Here is a 10,304-nt window from a genome sequence, read left to right on the forward strand (position 1 = left end):
ATAGTTCTTAGTTTTGATTAGTCTCCAATAAAAGTGTATTTCTCCTTATTTTTAGATCTATTACACATACACAATTCATTCTGGGAACTTCTGAAATTCAGCAGGGCAGGCTGTGCTTAGAAACAGAAGTTGTTCTCAGTTTGATACTTTCTTACTGATCATTAACTACCACACAGCTGGCAATGAAATCAACCCCTCAATTGTCTTTTAAATGCAATAAACACATAACTGGGTCGTATTATTGCTGTGAATCATCTTTAGCCACTTTTACATCATGTAATTTAATATCCATCTGTAGAAGAGCTGACACTACCACTCTACTCTCGTTCAATATTGGAAAATTTAATTGGCTACCTATTTGACTTCAGGCAAACAGTGATATAAACCAGACAAACTCTCGCCTCTTGACCCTATTGATTGACCAAAGTAAAACACACCATTGGTAGCACAAAAGCTGTATGAGCATTAAGTTAGGATAATTCTGCATTCCTGGGAGTGAACAGATTTTGGGACTCTCTGCTGGTGTGATGAGAAAAACTTAAAAAAAAAAAAAGTCCAAGTTGACCGATTAATAGTAAATCCAAAGCTCTACAAGCCAATAGCCTCCCAGAGCCTCGTCTTCCAGGAAACCCTCTGCTCCAAAAAGGCAAGGTCAACTGCAAAGAGCAGCATTTGGATTTAAGAGGCTGAACCTTGTAAAGCCACAGTCACAGCTGTGTAGGTATATTTATGATAGAGTAAGCAGGAATAGAAGAAATTAAGTAGAAAGAGAAAAGAAGGGAGAGGAAAAGTGAGTTTTCAATAAAACCTCCCTGAATTCAGGCAGAGGGAAAGGTAAGTGATAAATAAACTCTCTGCAGATAGCTTGCATCTCTACACTGTTTAATGGTATTCATACACCTAATTTCCATGGACTGCGATATCACAAGAAAGACAGCAAATCTTGGGTACCTGGGGATCCTTCCCACACATCTTGATTTGCAATGAGTTTGTCAACGTGCTCAGATTTATGCAGCCTGCACACTGAATGGCAAAGATAAACGACTTCAAATTAAACACAGTAGCTCAGTGTTGGATCAAAAGCATCATGGGAGGATGATCACAAGTGGGAGAGAAGGAGTAAGATACATCTCTTGTGCATCTTCAAGCAGCAAGATCTGGGTAGCAGAAGGTGCACTGCTTGCCAAGGTGTCCATAGGTATCTAAGTCTGCCTCTTCTTGCCCTGAGGTCTAGAGAAAAATCCTTTAGGCCTTGCATGACTCTCAGCATACTCTCGCAGAGGATCAGGCAGGACCTGTAGAACTTCAAATTCTACCTCAAAAAATAGGCTTTTACATTAGATTCTCTCTACATCCAGATCTGACCAACGGCACGATACAAGGAGTTTGTCCCACTGTTAGCAAAGAGCACTGCAGAATTCCTCTAATTTATTCTGATAAAAGTGAAATTAAATGGATTTTTTCCCCATTAAAATAAATATCAAAAGTAGCATTTAAGAAACATCTTGGTTAACTTTGAGCTAGAGTTAAGTAAAGCTTTGTTTTGATTTATTTGTTTTCTTTGCCTGAAGAGAGGGCTGTGTAAATGCTGCACTGTTAAGGGAAAGAAGTTCAAACTTTACATAAGGGCTTTTTGCCCAGTGTCTCTTGGCATGCTTCCTTGGGTTTTAGATTGCTTTGTATGGTGAAGCATTACAGAATAAGATAACACAGTGTTATCTAGGCACTAAGGAAGGGCTTTGCGCTAAAGAAATTGAGCCAGAATTTCTTTTCAAGGAGAGCAGAGAGTGCATTTGAATAGGCACTAAATTCAGCAGGGGAATAACTAATATGATTGGTTTTAAAGACACAGAAATGAATATTTTGCTGTGTTATGAATGTTAAGTGTGAATTTTAAAAGGCCAGAGAAAGAACATACATGCTTTCTACTTCCAGTTTCAGCCAAGACACTGGAGCAATTTCATAAATCAGAAAGCAAACAAATGATTGTGATTTTATTTTTGAATGGCTACTATCACAAAATACCTTTGGCTCATTTCTTCTGGCAGTATGTGCCTTAATGATGTATTTTGCATCATAGCCAGCAAACGTTTTTGCAGCATATTTTATAAAAGCAATGAAGATTTGTAACTGCCTGTTCTCCACCAAAATAAGCACCGATCCTGCAGATGCTTACAGTTTATCTGTTTCCAGATAAGGCATGTGCATAGACTTTTATGTCTGTAGGAAAAATAGGCACACGCTCAGAGAATGTAGTCTCTGAGATTGTTGGTCCAGTTTCTGAGGACTGCTGGGTTGCAGTCATCTGAATGCAAATGAATTACAGCATTGCTATCATCTGGATTGCTCTTCAAGAGCCAGGATTTTATTCTGCAACAAACTTTCACCTGCTGTATTTAGAGCAATAATTTTATTTTTAAAAGAAAGCAATGAGACAAATGTAGATTGAAAGGAAAACTGGCTTGAAAGGAAAACTAGCTTACTGAAGTAATGCACAGTATTTTCTGCAAGGTTAGGCATCTGACAAAGCACCCATCAACATCATCATGATGCTTCCTGGGCTTAGGTTACCGGCCAGCCCCTTGCAGTAATATTGTAGAAACTTCTTGAAACTTCAGGTAAGAAGTTTTGCAGAACTTCCCTGCCCTAAGGCCCCTCAGGAAAGGCTGATCAATATTTGCACTGCAAACACAGATCTTACCCTTGCCCAGACAGGTGCAGCTCCCACCAAGCTGAGAAAGAGCAGGATCCTCTTACACTGGAATTGATGTTTGCTCAGTTTTCCATCATGCAGTATTTCATGGTCTTCATTTTCGGGTTATTAAAATAGGATGCTATCCAACAAGTAGAGGGGAAGAAGGGGTCAGGGAATTGGTTCCCATCTCAGAAGTGGCAGCTAAAGTTGCTGAGCAACATGTGTTTCTCATTTGAAACGTATCACTCATTCTTAAAAACAATAACACATACCATCTGTTGTAGCCATTCATAACTGATAAGATTTGGGCCAAGTTTGACTGTGGAAACTCATTTCAACATGAGTATCGATGTGCAGATGAAGAAGTGTTGCAAAGCAATTCATCGGAGCTTTCCTTGTCATGCATTGTAGCCAATGATGGCCAACCATCTCCAGGCACACACATGGCACTCTGGAAGCCCCATTTATCAAGTCATTGTAAAGCGTCAGCATCTTCCCATGGTAAAAATAGTTCAATAATTTGTCACTATTTCCCTCAAACAGTTAATAAACAAACTGCAAGATGTTTGTAGGCTGTGTCAACAGAGCTATTAAGATGCAAGAATACACAAGGCTTATTTTAGAACAGAATAAAATATTTTCAGTTGGAAGAGACCTACAATGATCATCTAACCCAACCGCCTGACCAATCCAGGGCTGACCAAGAGCTAAAAGCATGTTATTAAGGGCATTGTCCAAATGCCTCTCAAACACTGACAGGCTTGGGGCACCGACTGCTTCTCTAAGAAGCCTGTTCCAGTGTTTGCCCACCCTCTCTGTAAAGAAATGCCTCTTAAAGTCCACTCTGATCCTCCTTTGGTGCAGCTTTGAACCATTCCCACACATTCTGTCACTGGTACCAGGGAGAAGAGCTCAGCACTTGCCTTTCCACTTCCCCTCCTCAGGAAGCTGTAGAGGGCAATGAAGTCACCTCTCAGCCCCTTTTTCTCCAAACTAGACAAACCCAAGGTCCTCAGCAATGCCTCATAGGACATGCCTTCCAGCTCTTTGCCCTCCTCTGGACGCATTTGAGTACCTTAACATCCTTCTTAAATTGTGGGGCCCAGAACTGCACACAGTATTCAAGGTGAGGCCTCAATAACACTGAATACAGTGGGATAATCCCCTTTTTTGACAGGCTAGTTATACTGTGTTTTGATGCACCCCAGGATGTGGTTTAACCTCTTGACTGCCAGGGCATGCTGCTGACTCATATTGAGCTTGCTGTCAACCAGCACCCCTAGACCCCTTTCTGCAGGGCTGCTCTCCAGCCACTCATCTCCCAATTTATACTTGTGCCTGGCATTACTCTGTCCTAGGTGCAGAATCCAAAATTTATTCCTGTTAAATTTCACCCCATTAATCATTGACCGATGCTCCAATCTATTATAGAATCATAGAATGGTTTTGGTTGGAAGTGACCTTCAAAGGCCATCTAGTCCAACCCCCCTGCAATGAACAGGGACATCTTCAACTAGACCAGTTTGCTCAGAGTCCCGTTCAACCTCACCTTGAATGGTTCCAGAACCATCTACCACCTCTCTGGGCAACTTTGTGCCAGTGTTTCACCACCCACACTGTGAAAAATGTCTTCCTTATAACTGGTCTGAATCTACCCTCTTTTAGTTGAAAACCATCACCCCTTGTCCTATTGCTACAGGCCATATTAAAATGTCTGTCCCCATCTTTCTTATAAGCCTGCTTTTAAGTACTGGGAGGCTGCTACAAGGTCTCCCCAGAGCCTTCTCTTCTCCAAGCTGAACAACCTCAGCTCCCTCAGCCTTTCCTCACAGGAGAGGTGTTCCATCCCTCTGATCATCTTTGTGGCCTTCCTCTGCACCTGCTCAACAGGTCCATGTCTTTCCTGTGCTGAGGGCTCCGGAGCTGGGTGCAGTAGTGCAGGTGGGGTCTCACCAGAGCGGAGTGGAGGGACAGAATCACATCCCTTGACCTGTTGGCCACACTGCTTTGGATGCAGCCCAGGATACGGTTGTCCTTCTGGGCTGCAAGTGCACATTGCCGGCTCATGTCCACCTTTTCATCCACCAGTACTCCGAAGTCCTTCTCAACAGGGCTGCTCTCAATCCCTTCATCCCCCAGCCTGGATTGATACTGGGGGTTGCCCCAACCCAGGTACAGGACCCTGCACTTGGCCTTGTTGAACCTCATGAGGCTCACACAGGCCCATTCGTCAAGCTTGTCCAGGTCTCTCTGGATGGCATCTTGTCCCTCAGGTGTGTCAACCGCACCACTCAGCTTGGTGTCATCTATCTGTCATCTATCTAGATCCCTCTGCAAGACATCTTGTCCCTCATGAGAGTCAACAGCACCTCCCAGTTTGGTATCTTCAGCAAACTTGCTAATGGTGCATAGTACCCAGTATAATCTTCGCCATAATTTTTCCAGGAACTGAGGTTACACTAACAGGTTCATAGTTCCCTAGGTCTTCCCTCGCATCCTTTTTGTAGATTTGGAGTAACACTGGCTAGCTTCCAGTCAGTGGGAACCTCCCCAGATTCCTATGACCTGATGACCAAGATGGGTCCTGCCATAACATCCACTAGCTCCTTCAGTACTCTGGGATGAATCCCATCGGGCCCCAAGGACTTGTGAACATTCAGCTGACAGTTGGTCTCTCACAATTTCAGTGTCCACAACTGGAAAGTCACTGCTCCCCCACTTGTGGTCCTCTTGACTCAGGGGACTAGGCAGCCCAAGATTAAAGACTGAGGCAGAAAAAAAGCATTGGATGCCTCCACGTTTTCTTCATACCTATTAGTCAGATGACCATCTTCAACAAGTATTGGTCCAATGCCTTCTTTAGACTTCCTCTTGCTATTAACACACTTTAAAAAGCCCTGTTTGTTATCTGACACAACACTGGCATAAGTTTCAACCCCAACTGAGCTTTGGCCTTTCATGTCTTCTTCCTGCACATACAAACCACAGGTCTGTAACTATCCTTGTGTCAAGGAAAAATCTGAATGATTGTTTTGTGTACTCTAGAGGTGTTTTGAGACTTTGACAGCCATTTAATTTTGTCTCTGAGAAGAGACAGGAGGATGGAGTTGTCCTTTTTGAGAAATGCCTTTCCTTTGCACTGGAATTATCTCTCCCTATTATCATCACTGCACCACAAATTTCTCCACTCACAAATCTGAAGGCCCAGACTCACTCTGTTTAATAACCAAGGGTGGCCTTGTTTAACCATTGATTTTAATACTGCCCAATTTCACTCCGTGCATCCAAATTCCCTCCAAGTCAACAAGAAAACACCCAGGTGTTTCAGTGGGCTCCCATCAAAAGCATGTGCTCAAAGGCAACTACTATACCTTTATTAAACATGTTAAAGAAACCCAAAACAACAGAAACAGAAAAAAAAACCTCCAAAACTTAAGACATTCATTTAACTTAAGCATGATAATTGAACCAGGACATCTTTTTAATGGATTCTATTTGAAACACTGACTCTTTGTGTTAAAAGTACCAGCCACAGAACGTAGATTTGTCACTTTATGATAATTACTAATATCCCCCCCACCAGAGTCATCTGGAACATATTTAATTATTGACTTCATTGAAAATGTACACGGCACATGCTCACTCTTCGCTCCTTAAAGAGCAACTCTTTAAATGCACAAAGGCCCATTTGTTCCTTCTTTGAAAACCCAGCCTCAGCACATAAAGTGATCCCCAAATTAGGCTTCTGTTATTTGTGTATAGCATATATAAAATGTAAACATGCAAGCTGACATTCATCAGGCATTTAAGCACATGCCTAGGTATAAGCATCCCAGTGGTCTCAACGGGAAAAGCCTTAGTGAAACCAGGGTTAGAACTGTGCCTCACACAAACATTCAGATAGGTTTAGTGGCAGATTTATTCCTGTGTTACAGCTCGTGCCGCTGCGTCTCACCTCCCAGTCTGTATCAGCGCTGGCGCAGGTGTGCCCGTACGTAACGCAGGCACTCCCCGCACATGCACCCTCCATGTCAAACCTCTGGCAGTACTTGGAGACCACCACATTTTCCCTGCTACATTTTAATAACTGATGCCTCCGTATTTTCAGCTCTGTACTGAGTATCAACTAGCAGTCTTTCCTTTTCCAGACACTGCCAACCTGAGTATAAATACCCAAAGCAGCAACAGGATACAACTGCAATTATACTTGAAGCAGGACTAATTTCAGCCTATGATAAGAAAAAGACCACCAGTAGCGATATAGTGTAACTTTAGACCGAAGAGAGCCACTAGCCACTCCTGCCCGCTCTCCCAAGCGAGGCTAGAATATCAAAGAAGTAATTTATCTTACAATTTCAAGGTTTTGTGCCAAATCTTACCAATAAAAAATATCTCCAACATCACCTATGCATTGTTTCCTGATTTTTCTTCTCCTTAGGGTCAAATTTTCAAACCTGAGTCTGCATTTACTATGCGGACTTAACATTCTTCCCATCCTTTCAGTTTTGCCACAGAAACATGGAACCGTCTCTTAAGGTCGCATTCAGAATAGCACTTAAATGCACAATTTGTTGTTTTAAATAGTAACATAGGTGGAATAACTCCAGAGTGTTTCATATACAGACATTAAAGGTAGATTTCCAGGGAAGCTTAGCTTTCATTAGGGCATCTAAACATAATGGGCTCATTTTCAAAATCCCACATGGTGCAATAGCTCCTGTTCTGTTTAACAGAACCATTATTTTGTAAATCTGAACATCTGATGTTTTAGAAGCTTTCAGGTGCATGACTGTGCATCTGTGTGGTCCCGCAAACCTTCGCAAGAGCTTAAATTGAAAAATGTGCAATTATTAATTTTTAAAGCAGAAAGGACAAAGGCCCAATGCTGCCTCTCCTGGGATAAAAAGAAAGGACTAGGCTGGATTATGCAGCAATGTGCTAGCCTCAGCCTCTGCTGAACTAGCATGTGCTCTCCAGCAAAAGACAAGACAATAGTTTCACCCATAGACACTGTTCAACACACACAAGAGAGAGAAAAAAACCAGAGAGTTAATGAGGTGCTGCTGAATAATACCTTCATAGAAGCAGAGAGAGAAACCAGGTAGATGTCATCTGCAAGGTAAATTAAAATTATATATCTCTGAGGATTATCAGTGAAAATTGAGATCTGGAAGGGAATTTGCTTTTGATATTGGAAGGGATAAATATCCAGTGTAAATCCTTTTATGTGAGCCTGTAGAGCGTAACAGAGAAATTAAAGATAAATAAGATTAAGGCATTTTTTAAAACTACGTTAGACATATTTAAGTTACCCATAGAGGGGAAAAAGATTCTGAAGGAGGAGATTAGTTTAGACCCTCAGCAGTACATTCACCTGGGAAATCAGCTGGAATAAATCTTTGCTAATATGAATTTGTTGTCGCCCCCAGCTCCCCCAAAACCACTTAAGAACATTTCTGCATAGCCTGCCACTCATCAGGTAAATGACATGCCATGTCATTGTTTTTGTGAAGTTTGGGATAGGAATCCTGTAGGCATAAATTGATTTTTTTTTTTTTTTTTATTGCAAAAGGATGCCCTGGGGAGGGCCCCTTTGCCTCAGCCTCCCACAAATCCTCCTCCCATTTAATTCCTCTTGGAAACAGACACAGAAGCTAATCAAAATCAAATGCTACATAGTCTGTGTTTCTGTCTCCTTTGCCAGAGTTTGAGGTACATACAACTACTGCGGTTTCATGCAGGCATATATTGTTATTAAAAGTCGACTGAAAATGTTGTTAGCAAGGAAAGTGGAGGAAATGAGTAAAAAACTAATACATTCAGATCCATTTGGCTCTCTTCCTGGGAGCCCTTTTAATATAAAGAAACTCAACAAAGTTGTATTTTTAGATCTGGAAAGATGCATTTTCATATTTTACACACTAAAGGGATTTGCCTTAATACACTCAAATTTCCCTCTCCCTCCTCCTCCCTCATGTGCTAGAAGAAACGAACTTCAATCCTCAACTTAAACACTGGATACACATATTCTGTTCCCCTCATTGGCCAGAATAAAAACCAATAAAAGTATTTCATTTCTTTTGTGGATTTATAATAACACCTGGCAAGGATGGTCTTAATCTCCTTACACTGCTTGCATCAATGAAAGAAACCTTTGCAGTACTTCTTGGGAGAGAAATGAAAGGATAATAGGAATAAAATCCAGAAATATAAATATTATCTCCATGAAGATCTGTTATGAAATGTATAAAATCCATATGAATGTCTCTGGAGGGTTCTTGGCATAATGGTACAATTTAGACAACAGTTTATTAAAAATGGAAAGAAATATATTCCTCTTAACGATGGCATAATTATTCAGAGAAATAGGGAAGTATGGGGTTGTGTTTAGACAGCAAATTGGTGAAATATCTAAAGGTAGACCTGTCAGAGATGAAAAATATAGGTTGGTACAAACAACCTAAAGCAAGTGGCTTCTTCCCATTGGTACTCCAGACAAGCATGTTTGCAGGGGTCAGGCTGCCATACTTTGTCAAGATCTTTGTTAAGCAAACATAAATTTATTTCAGACATTAGAAAGATGCTCTGCTATTTGGATGTGGAACCATCAGCTGCTGAGGTGGGGGGATTATGGTTTATTAATACATTGAGGAATTCAGAATTTCATTCTTCTTTCTGCCCAGCATTGGTTACAATTTCCATTTTAGCTGAGACAATACCAGTTATTTACCATGCTAGAAATGGGTGCGACAAAGATCAATTTCTTGAAAAAAACTAATTGCTTCAGATAGCCTCAGGTTACTGGGAACCTGACCCAAAGTTTGCTGACACTGAAAGAAAGTTTCCCTGTGATTTAATGACCTTTGATTCAGACTCAAAGGCTGAAGGCATTCAGGCAAAAGATTGGAAGATTTTAAGCAACTTTTAGTTTAAATGGCTAAACCCAAACCAACAATATACACTTTCTCACTAAAAATTCAGCTGCTGTGAGACAAGATTGGAAAGGAGAAAAAGGTGCACTGAAGTCACACAAGGAATTAAGTTACTCCCTTGTATTCATAATCTTCATAAAATGAGATAAGTTACACTACTCATCACAGTTTTCCACCTTCAGCTTCCATAATAAACCAGTTACAGAGGCCCAGGGAGAACTAACTGGGCTCTACATTAAGAAAAACATCAAATGTGAGAAACACATAACATAGCTACAGTAAGGTCTTTGACTTATTTAAGGTTTGGATCTCCACACAGCAAATTTGTGAGCATGAGGTGATGGTGGGGATAGAGATGTGAATTTTGCCTCTCTTGCTCTACCACAGAAACTCCTTTATATTCTCTAAAGAAAGAAAGAAACCTTCTCCCAGCTGTACTTGCTTAAAAAAAAAAATAATTAAAAAAATCAATATTAAACTACTGTCATGCTTTCCATGCTCCCCCACATTCCCTTCAGTCTGTTTGTGAATTTTACTCTTGCAAACTTGTCACCAGTACCCATTTAACTTTCCACCTACTTATTTATTAATTGGAGGGGAAAAAATTAACCTTCTCCTTAATTACATCTATCACCAGAACACCCAAACTTTCACACCAGAAGAATTGTGCCATTCCT

The 10,304-nt window shown here is 41.0% G+C and overlaps 1 protein-coding gene across 1 annotated transcript in view; it reads right to left on the reverse strand.

Moving 5' to 3' along the window:
• Positions 1–10,304, reverse strand: part of LOC104618373 (latrophilin-3) — a gene marked incomplete at both ends in the record, with an annotated part of 132,536 nt that overhangs the window by 54,818 nt on the left and 67,414 nt on the right. The window lies entirely within an intron of this gene.

The sequence above is a fragment of the Phaethon lepturus genome, unplaced genomic scaffold, assembly GCF_000687285.1.
Source record: "Phaethon lepturus isolate BGI_N335 unplaced genomic scaffold, ASM68728v1 scaffold1253, whole genome shotgun sequence".
NCBI classification, from domain to species: Eukaryota; Metazoa; Chordata; class Aves; order Phaethontiformes; family Phaethontidae; genus Phaethon; species Phaethon lepturus.